The 10,691-nt window shown below is 47.4% G+C and overlaps 1 long non-coding RNA gene across 2 annotated transcripts; it reads left to right on the top strand.

Moving 5' to 3' along the window:
- The first annotated feature begins 282 nt into the window (after window positions 1-282).
- LOC140508192 (uncharacterized) lies at window positions 283-4,189 on the top strand. 2 transcript variants are annotated; one of them, XR_011968324.1, is made up of 4 exons: window positions 283-638; window positions 1,166-1,234; window positions 2,783-2,889; window positions 3,933-4,189. It is a non-coding gene; the product is annotated as an uncharacterized lncRNA (long non-coding RNA). The 2 variants fall into 2 exon arrangements; XR_011968323.1 differs by lacking the exon at window positions 283-638 and having other exon boundaries at window positions 656-1,234.
- The last annotated feature ends 6,502 nt before the right edge of the window (window positions 4,190-10,691 follow it).

The following is a 10,691-nucleotide window of genomic DNA, read 5'->3' on the forward strand; positions in this document are numbered from 1 at the left end:
ACGTCTCCTCAGGTCCTGGCGGGCTCCAGAGCCACAAGCCCAGGCGGGTCCACTTTCCCACCTTCCACCTTCCACGTAGGGGCAGCTGCCGCCCGGACTACAGCTCCCAGAAGGCATCGGGGGGCGGCCAGTGAAGGCGGGAGGGACACCCTCCCCGCCCCGCGGCGATGTACGCCTGCGCGCTAGAAGATGCGCCTCGCACTACAGCACCCACAAGAAGTTGGGCCATAGCAGTCCGAGGACTACAGCTCCCAGAAGACCCGCAAATCCGCGCAGCAACGCGTCCCTAACATCATCTGCGCCTGCGCACCCGAGGCTACATCTCGCCCTACAGCTCCCACACAGCAGCCCGAAGACTACAACTCCCAGAAGAAATCGGTTGAGGACTACACTGAGAGCCCGAGGGCTCCCCCTTCTCCCCTCCCGCAGGGAGCTACGCCTGTACAAAGAAGTAGACTCCCTCGTACTACAGCTCCCAGAATGCATCGGGCTCGGGCTCGGAAACGCGATGGAAGGTGTCGTCCCTACACCTACGCACGTACGCACACGCCTCGAACTGTGACGTTATTGGCAGGGGCGGGCTCCAGGCCTTCGCTCTTGTCCGCCCCTTCCGAGGGGTGGCGCTTTCCCGGGGGAAGGTAGGAGCCGGGGCGGAGCCTGAGGGAAAGGAGGAGGGCGTGACCCGAGGGACCCGGGCCGCCGGATCTGGAGGGGGAGGAGTGCTCGGAGCTGTCCTCCCCAGGACACGGGTCAGACTCTCCCTGTGGGACGTCGGAGCCTCCCCCACAACTCTGGATCGAGGACCTCGGGGCCGGGCCGTGGGGCCCGGATGGACGCGCACGCAGCCTGCGGGAGGGGGAGGGGAGTAGTGTCCCGCCCTGCGTCCGCTGCGAGTTGGCCCCGCCCCCGCCCCGCCCCCGCCCCTCCCCGCGAGTAGGGGGCGGGCGTTTACGAATCGTCCCTGCGTTCTCTGAGCGTTAGGAGCGCTGACGTAGTCTGCGGGGACCAGTGCTGCCCCCTGGAGGGAGGGAAGGGAGCGCCCCCCGCCCTCTGTCCTGGACCGGTGCCGGGGTCACACGGGGTCACGTGGGCTTCAAGTATTTTATTGTCCCCAGTTACACGTAAAACTAATTCCCGACCTTCCCTCCCCACCGCCTTCGTGGAGAAAGCGGCAAAAGGTGCTGGGCGTCAGTCCTGCTGTGAGGGACGGAAGCAACCAAGGGAAAACCCGAAGGTCAGTCCTTCTGTGGGCAGCCGGAGCCGTCGGGGGTGCTCGTGCCGCGCTGGTGGTGCCGCGTTAGTGACCGCGGTGCCCCGTTACAGATCGTGCGGTGCCCTGTTAGTGATCGTGCGGTGCCCTGTTACTGGTCATGCGATGCCCTGTTAGTGACCGCGGTGCCCTGTTACTGGTCATGCGGTGCCCCGTTGGTGACCGTGGTGCCCCGTTACTGGTCATGCGGTGCCCCGTTACCGATCGTGCGGTGCCCTGTTAGTGACGGTGGTGCCCCGTTAGTGACCGTGGTGCCCTGTTACTGGTCATGCGGTGCCCCGTTAGTGACCGTGGTGCCCCGTTACTGGTCATGCGGTGCCCCGTTGGTGACCGTGGTGCCCCGTTACTGGTCATGCGGTGCCCCGTTAGTGACCGCGGTGCCCCGTTACCGATCGTGCGGTGCCCTGTTAGTGATCGTGCGGTGCCCTGTTACTGGTCATGCGGTGCCCCGTTAGTGACCGTGGTGCCCCGTTACTGGTCATGCGGTGCCCCGTTGGTGACCGTGGTGCCCCGTTACCGGTCATGCGGTGCCCCGTTAGTGACCGCGGTGCCCCGTTACCGATCGTGCGGTGCCCTGTTAGTGATCGTGCGGTGCCCTGTTACTGGTCATGCGGTGCCCTGTTAGTGACCGCGGTGCCCTGTTACTGGTCATGCGGTGCCCCGTTGGTGACCGCGGTGCCCCGTTACTGGTCATGCGGTGCCCTGTTAGTGACCGCGGTGCCCCGTTAGTGACCGCGGTGCCCTGTTACTGGTCATGCGGTGCCCCGTTAGTGACCGCGGTGCCCTGTTACTGGTCATGCGGTGCCCCGTTGGTGACCGCGGTGCCCCGTTAGTGACCGTGGTGCCCTGTTACTGGTCATGCGGTGCCCTGTTACTGATCGTGCGGTGCCCTGTTAGTGACTGCGGTGCCCCGTTACTGGTCATGCGGTGCCCCGTTACCGATCGTGCGGTGCCCCGTTACCGATCGTGCGGTGCCCTGTTAGTGACTGCGGTGCCCCGTTACTGGTCATGCAGTGCCCCGTTACCGATCGTGCGGTGCCCTGTTAGTGACTGCGGTGCCCCGTTACTGGTCATGCGGTGCCCCGTTACCGATCGTGCGGTGCCCTGTTAGTGACCGTGGTGCCCCGTTAGTGACCGTGGTGCCCTGTTACTGGTCATGCGGTGCCCCATTAGTGACCGCGGTGCCCCGTTAGTGACCGTGGTGCCCTGTTACTGGTCATGCGGTGCCCCGTTACTGATCATGCGGTGCCCCGTTAGTGACCGCGGTGCCCCATTAGTGACCGCGGTGCCCCGTTAGTGACCGCGGTGCCCCGCTACCGACTGTGGTGCCCCGTTAGTAACCGGGGTGCCCCATTACTGGTCATGCGGTGCCCCGTTACTGACCTCGCCACGTTCTCCGGCTCCGCAGATCTTTCAGCATTTCTCCCATCGCAATAATATCCCACCCATCCCTCGATGGGTGGGCATCCCTTCAATTTCCAATTATGAATGACTTTTTAAAAAAAAAAATAGGAAAGCGAGGGCTCCTGGGAAGAGGAGGGTGTGTTGGAAATGAATGAGATGCCAAGGAGAGCGGCGACAATACAACTTCTGTTACGGCGAGGAGGAGCTTGTGGAGGGTGAGTGATTAGGGAGTTGTTCAAATGGTCAAAGATGGGATGAATTAAAGGTGGAGAAGGGCAAAAAGGCAAGAAAATGGCCTGGAGGTCATTGTCTGGGTGTGGAGAGGAGGAAGGGTTGAGGGTGATGGCCTTGGAGTCATGAATTGAGGGAAAGAGGGATGGTGGCAACTCCACCAAAGGGGGAAGTTTGGGAGGAAGGATGGGGCTCTTGTTGAGGGGAAGCTGTCCAGCAGGCAGGCAGGCAGTCATGTGGGGCCAGTGCATGGAGACCTGGGATGAGAGCCCAACCCTTGGGAACTGAGGGGAAAAAGAAGGGAGAGAAAAACAGACCACTGCAGAGAGAGAGAACAAATCAAGCCCTGGGGACAAGCATAGGTGTGAGCTTTGATGGTGATTTCCTGCTCACTCTCATACATCCTCCACTGCCCAAGGATATTGGGCTTCCGAGAGCCCAGGGCGTCATAGACCTAGGCTGGTCCTCACACTCATTGGGTGTATTTTTTGATGGCCCAGAACTGAGGCTTCATGGATTCATCTTAGTACAGACTTCAGCCTAAAGGGGCCAAGGTCTCCCAGGGCATCTTGGGTCATCTCCAGTCATCCTGAGGAACATCAGGTCACTGGATGCAGATGACTCTGGAGGAGAAGTGAGGCTGGTGATCTTGCACAGCCCTCCCTCACTCAAAACAAAGTCAAGTGTAAGTCATGTCTTTATTTCTCTGATGGCATGGTCTTCTTCAGCAACGAAGGACAAACACAACCTATGAGTCTAATCTTACTCACAGGAGCTCAGGTTTCCTCCCACATCTCTTGACTAAGCCTAATAGCTACACTCCCATGCTGGCACTGGTCAGTGTTAATTTGTAGCAGTTAGTTGTGCTTCCAGCTTCTGCAGATGTCAAACCACTTTCTACAAAAGAACGAAGAGGCTGTTACATCAACAACTCCTATGTCCTTTGATGTATCCTTTCCCCTCATTTCAACAGCTCATTTTACCAGATTCTCTATATGCCCTCATCAAACTTGTCTTCCTCTTCTAGGTAGACTTTCTCCAGCTTGCCTGTGGTTATTCTTAAATGTGGTGTTCACAATTGAGCACAGCCCTTCAGATGTGGCCTCCTTACTGTATCCAAACCATGGTGCTCCCTGAAATTATATGAGCCATATGACTACTAGGTCTCACTGTGGGTTCATGGAGTTGGATTTCAGTCCATGCAACTTTCTCCATGGTCTCCTTCATACCCTCCCATCTTTGGATCCTGCATCAATCCCTATTAAAATTTGTTATTTAAATTGGCCCAGTGTTGAAGCTTCTCAAGAATGTTTTGAATCCTGACTTTGCATTCCCATGTATTAGCTGTGCCTTCCAGCTTTGTGTCCTCTGCAAATGTAATGAGCTTACCATCTGCGCATTCATCGAAGTCATTAATAAAATGGTTTAATCATGCTGGGCCAAGCAGAAGTTTCTGATGCACTCCAGTAGAGGCCTTGAAGATGTCTACTGACTCACTACTGCCTGGTGTTGGGGTCTGGACTTTCAACCATTTTTAAATCCACATACTCGTACTATTGTCTCCTCAGGCCTCACCATCTTTTCCACAAGAAAATTTTCAGAGCTTTGTCAAATATTTAGCAGAAAACTTCATAAATCTTATAGTTCTATCTACTTACCTACCCATTTATCTATTTGTCTACTTGTCTACCTATCTACCTATCTATCTCTCTCTCTATCTGTCTGTCTGTCTGTCTGTCTATCTATCTATCTATCTATCTATCTATCTATCTATCTATCTATCTATCTATCTATCTGTCTGTCTGTCTGTCTGTCTGTCTGTCTGTCTGTCTATCTATCTATCTATCTATCTATCTACCTAGCTAGCTAGTGTTGCAAATAGGAACTGCCCATAGCTAATACGTGACATCATTTAGCAGGATGCAGTGAATAGTACTTCAAACTTCTTCCTCCTCTTTTCTCTGAACATCAGTTTTTAGAAGTTTAACAAGGAGTCTCTGGATGCTCAGGCTTTTAGTCAGTCCTCACTCTCAGCATCCTTCTTTCTGACATGAGGCTTGCTTTCCCAACTAGTCTTCCAAATTGCTCAGTGGTATCCTTGATGGAGCAGACAGAGCCCCGCTCAGGCATCAGCATTCCCCAGAAAACAATAACAAATAATGACCCCTTTTTTTCCTGGTTAGCTACTCTTAGTGAAGACAACAGGTCTTGCCTTCAAACCAGGGAGATGAGACAAGATCATTATGGAAGTAGAAGCTTTCAAATGCCAAGACAGAACAAGGCTGAGAAGGGGTCAGGTTAGAGGGTCAGAAGAACAACTGGGAGCAATAGTGTCATCGCCTATAGTAGAATACCTGTCAAGGGCTTGGAACAAGTTTTGAGACAATGAACCATGATATAATTTCCTCATAAATGAAGCATTGTAGGTGCAGTAAATGCAGGGATCTACCTGTTCAGTTCCCCCTCATACTATCTGCAGTTTCGTACAGAACATCGTAGAGACAATCCATGTGAATGTGTAAAATATTAGCCTTCAGCAAGATGACGCTCTAATCAACATCAGAGGAGTCATACTAGAAAGCAAGCCTGTAAATGTAATGAATACAGGAACCATGGGGGATACTGAATGGCAATTTAAATGGGAAGATCTTTCCCATTCATTAATATACCGAAGTGACCTGCCTGGGTCACATGGAGCCTGTGGTGGGAAAAGCTTGCTGAACCAGTGGAACAGGAAGAGGTGGAGCTAGAACAGAGCTGAGAGAAAATTTGGTCAGAGCAGTCAGAACTGAAGGATGCAGGCAAGCAGGCAGCTGGTTGTGAGTGAGAGAAGGGCATTTGGTTTAAAGAAGCCTGTGATTTAAGGGAGGTGATTTGTGGGAAGTCTGACAGAAGGAAGGCTTGGGGCTGGTGTTGCCCTCTGCATTATTATTGTATATAGATTATGATGGATTTGGTTTTCTGGTGTCTGAACAAATGTTTTGGTTTGGTCTTCCATGTGGAGAGTCTGCTGTATTTCGTGATCCAGAATTGTGCCTACATATTTATGGCTGCTGTAGGCACTGTGAATATTACATTGATGGTACACATAGCTCTTTTATACTGGAATGGATTTCATACTAGAGTGAAACCCTCTGAATGCAATGGACATGGGAAAGCCTTCAGGAAGAAGGGAAACCTTACTGAGTATCAGAATTCACACTAGAGAGAAACTCTTTAAATGGAATGAATATGGCCAACTCTTCAGCCATAGGAAACATTATAATAGAGGATTCATAGAAGAGAGAAGTCTTTCAAATGTAGTTTGTAGCCTTTAGCAACCAGAGAAGCTTCATTTACTATTTACTATCAGAGATATCATGCACAGAAACCTTTTGAATGTAATGAATGTAGTAAAGTCTTCAGAAATACCTCACACCTTGCTCAAAACCTGAGAATTTATACTTAAGAGAAATTCTTTGAGTATGATGAATGGGGAAGATCCTTTTGCTGCAAGAGCTGCCTTACTGGACATCAGAAAATTTCTACCTAAGAATGTAATGTAATAAATTTAGAAAGGACTTCAGAAACACCTCATTCCTGACTTAATATCAAATAAGTCATTCTTGAGGATAACTATTTGACTGTATTATAGGTGAGAAGCCTTCAAGCATGGGGAAATCCTAAATGAAAATCAGAATTCATTCTGCAGAAAAACTCTTGAAATGTAACTTTATTCAGCTACAAGAAAGCTAAGGTTAGACAGTGTATAGTTATTATTGTTCAGCCTTGTCTGGCCCTTTGTGACCCCATTTGGACTTTTCTTGGCAAAGACACTGAACTGGGTTGCCATTCCTTCTTCAGTTCCTTTAACAAATGAGGAAACTGAGGCAAACAGGTTGAAGTAACTTGCCCAGGGTCACACAGCTTATTAAGTGTCTGAGGCCAAATTTGAACTCAGGAAGATGACTCTTCCTGACTCCAGGCCTAGCACTCTATGCACTATAGTGCCACCTAGCTGGCCCCTTTCATTGTTTAGAGGCCTCTATAGTGAGACCAGCAGGGTGTTCCATATTTTAGGTAGAACAGATTGTTACCCATATTTTATTTCATCTAAATTTCATAACTGTTACTAAGCCTATGAGTGGAATAGGTTTAGTGAAGACTTCTCAGATTGTAATTCTTCTCCCAGGGGTGAGGTAAGACTTACAGGCTCAAGGTTACAATATTTTTAGAATAGAATAGTTCCATATAAGGATATAAAACTGTGTAGTGTATTAGGGTCTCAATGATTGGATAAAACTTACATAATTCCTCGATGTCTTCATTTCAAAAGGGATTGGTTAGATTTCGTGTCTAGAATGTAAGATCATATTCTCAGCTAATGAGGATAATGGGCAGTGGGGGAGGAGGGACTTGCGTTAGGGTCTATATAAATCACTGCCTTTTCTCTGTCTTCGGCTTTCCTACTCCAGGTGAACTGGTATAGGATTGTCCCGCTTCTCGAGAATCGAATAAATAAACTTTCTGTCATCACTTTGAGAGGCCTCTGAGTAATTAATTTAAGTAGGGACCTGAGCCATCCCACACACCTAAAACTCAGGTAGGCAGATCATCAGTTGTACAGGATCTTAAATGAAGCTCCATAAACAGTGTGTGCGTTAATAAGAGAAAGTCATGTTAAGAGTAACAAGAGTAAGAGTAAGAGAGGGAGGATAAGATCAAATAGTGAAATCCCCAGTTAGCTGAGAGGGCAGGAAGGAGGAGGAAAGTGGAGCTTGAGCTGAGTCTGGACTAAAACAGGAACCTGGGAGGTGAAGGCAAGGAGTGGATGCGTTCCAGGCATGGAGTACAACCAGTGTAAAAGCTTGGGATGTAAAATTGACTGTCAAGTGAGGAAGAAGAAAAAAGTCAACTTCATTGGCTTGTGGCGTACAGGACAAGGACAATGAGGCCAGAAAAATAGGTAAGGGGCTGCTTGGAAAGGGTTTTAAAGCTAAGCAAGGTAGTACACACACGCACACACACACACACACACTCCATATATATCTGCTAGTTTGGTAATGTTGTTGAAAAGGGAACTGACTTGTTCTAGCAGAAGCTAGGCTGGGCCTTTGTATTTTCCGTTTTTAAAGATACTAAACAAACCATGTCTTTAATGATTTATCCCTTCTAGAATGTTTTCAGGAATCAAAGTCAACCTCACTGATCTTTCATTTGCAGCCTCCATCCTCTTCTTTCTTGAAAAGGAAAACATTTGTTCATATCTAATCTTATAGCATCCTTTCTGTTTCCTTTATAACCTTGGAAATGTCACTGAGAGTGGCTCAGCTCTTGATTAAATGAATGAATAAAAAATGCCATTAAGCGCTTGCCATGTGCCAGGTATAGGTAAGTGCGGGGATACAAATGTGAGCAAGATGGTCCTGGCCCTGATGGGGGAGGCAACACATAAAAGGGAGCTAGAGCATGGTGCTAACTGCTGGGCACACAAACAGAGAAAGCAAGACAGGCCCTGCCCTCAGGGAGCTCCCAGGTTAATCTGAATAGGCAACACATGGGAGGAGTCAACTAAAGGCAGATGTAAATGCCCCATGATGCTTAGAGTGCAGTAACAAAACCACATCCATTTCTGACATTGAACTATCTCACACTGACCTCCCTGTCAACCTTCCCAATCCAACCACCACCTACTTAGCAAATATTCTCCAAACAAAGGACTCCCTTCTGCCGTGTCTGAGCATCTTCCCTGGGTCCTTACTTCCACCTCTCCTCCTTCATGCACTTTAACAGGCAGACAGAATGCCCTACTCCATGTTCTGGGGCTTGGTGCTTCACTGCTTGTATCAGCCGCTGCAAATGCTTCCACTTCCTGGCCGGAATGCCTCTACTCTGAATCTTAGCTTCCTTCACCCTTCTGTTTAGGTGAAGGTCTTGGGGAAACCTTTCTGAAACCCCTTCCTCGAAACTATCACATATTTACTTACCTGAATAAATCAATCCATGTGGAAATATTTAAATATATATGCATATATGTACATATATATATATGTGTACGAATATAGTAGGGAGGAGAGAGACAGAACTTTTTCCTAAACAATATTCAGCAAAAATAGAATCCAGAAAAATACATGAAAAAAATTCACCACAGTAAACAGAAGCAAACATGACTTTTTTTTTTTTTAATATTATGGTTAACATGTTTTTTGTTGAGCAAAATGTACATACCAATTTAAGTTGCATTTAAGCTCCTCAAAAGTTTTATCTGGGCAACTGAATTTTTTTTTTAACTAAGTAAAGATTTTCAAGAAGGAAGCTAACCATTAAAAGTTACAAGTAAATATTTTTAAAATCTTGTAGTTCAGGCACTATTTGAGAAGACAACAAGCATTTCTTAAGCACCTACTGTGTGCTAGGGACTGTACTCAGCACTTTATAGATATTATCTCAGAAGAGCCTCACAACACACCGAGGCAGGTGCTATTATTATCTCCATCTTAGAGTTCAGGAGACTGAAACAGAGGTGAAGTGACTTGCCCAGAGTCACACAACTAGAACAGAATGTGTCTGAGTCTGGATCTGAACTCTAGCTTTCCTGACTCTAGGCCCAGTGCTCTAACCACTGAGCCCTACAGCTTCCTGAGATCAGGTACCAGTACTCTTAGTGCACTGTCTTATGTAACTCAACTGAAACCTGTTGACATCTACTGTGTATTGTAGTAAGATTCAAGAACCAAGATACAGTCTTTAATCTCTCAAAATACCAAACAATAAGGTAGCTGGTGACCACTTCCACCTTCCCAACTCACTAGTATTTAACAAGGAAAACTTTAAATTTTTTTTAATGTTTTGCAGTTTTTTTATTACCTCAGTGTCCTTTCCTAATGCCCCCTCCCTCCCACCAAAGAGCCCTCCATTATAAAGTACATCTAAGCAAAAACAAATGCCCAAGTAGTCTGTGTCTAACAAGGAATGCCTCATTCAAAGCTACATCCCACCATCTCTTAGCCAAGAAAAGGGAGACGTTTTTCACTGTGAGTCTTCTGAAGTGGAGGCTGTTGGCTGCATTGAAGATGTGTTCTGATGGCTTTATGACTGTGGTCAATGTGTAGATGCTTCTTCTGGTTCTGACTTCCCCCTACATCATTTCAGACATCTCACCATGCTTCTCTGCAGTAATCATACTCATTATTTCTTATGGAATTCCATTCAGATGCCACAATCTGTTCAGTCAGTGCTCCAAGTGACAAGCACCCACCTTGCTTCCCATTCTTTGTTACAATAAAAAGTGCTGATCTCAATATTTTTGTACATGTTTTTGCTTTTTCTTCTTTTTGACTTTCTCAGAGCATACATCCAGAACCGCTATCATTGTATCCAATAGTAGGTACAGAACACACTTTTCTAAATTCCATTTTGTTTTCTAGAATGGAATGGCCAATTCACAATGTGACCCAACCATGAAAGTGGCTTTCTGTATTTATGTCTTTATTTCTGTAAAAAAAAAATTACAGCTGTATCTGTCTAAGACCTGAGTATGTCTTAGTGGGTTGTCTCCCAGAAATTTTTGACATTTTATACTTATCATGAATGGATTTTCTTTTACTATCTCCTCCTGGGATTTGCTAAGAATATACCAATTTTTTAAGGTTGATTTTATATACTGCTAACTTACTGAATTATTGTTGCAATTAATTTTTCAGTGAGGATCCAGGATTCTCTTAGAAAAACCATTACAACCACCATGAATGGAGATAATTTTGCTCACTTTGGCTATGCCAATTCTGATACCACATCTAGCACTTTG

This window comes from Notamacropus eugenii, chromosome 5, assembly GCF_028372415.1.
Source record: "Notamacropus eugenii isolate mMacEug1 chromosome 5, mMacEug1.pri_v2, whole genome shotgun sequence".
NCBI lineage: Eukaryota > Metazoa > Chordata > Mammalia > Diprotodontia > Macropodidae > Notamacropus > Notamacropus eugenii.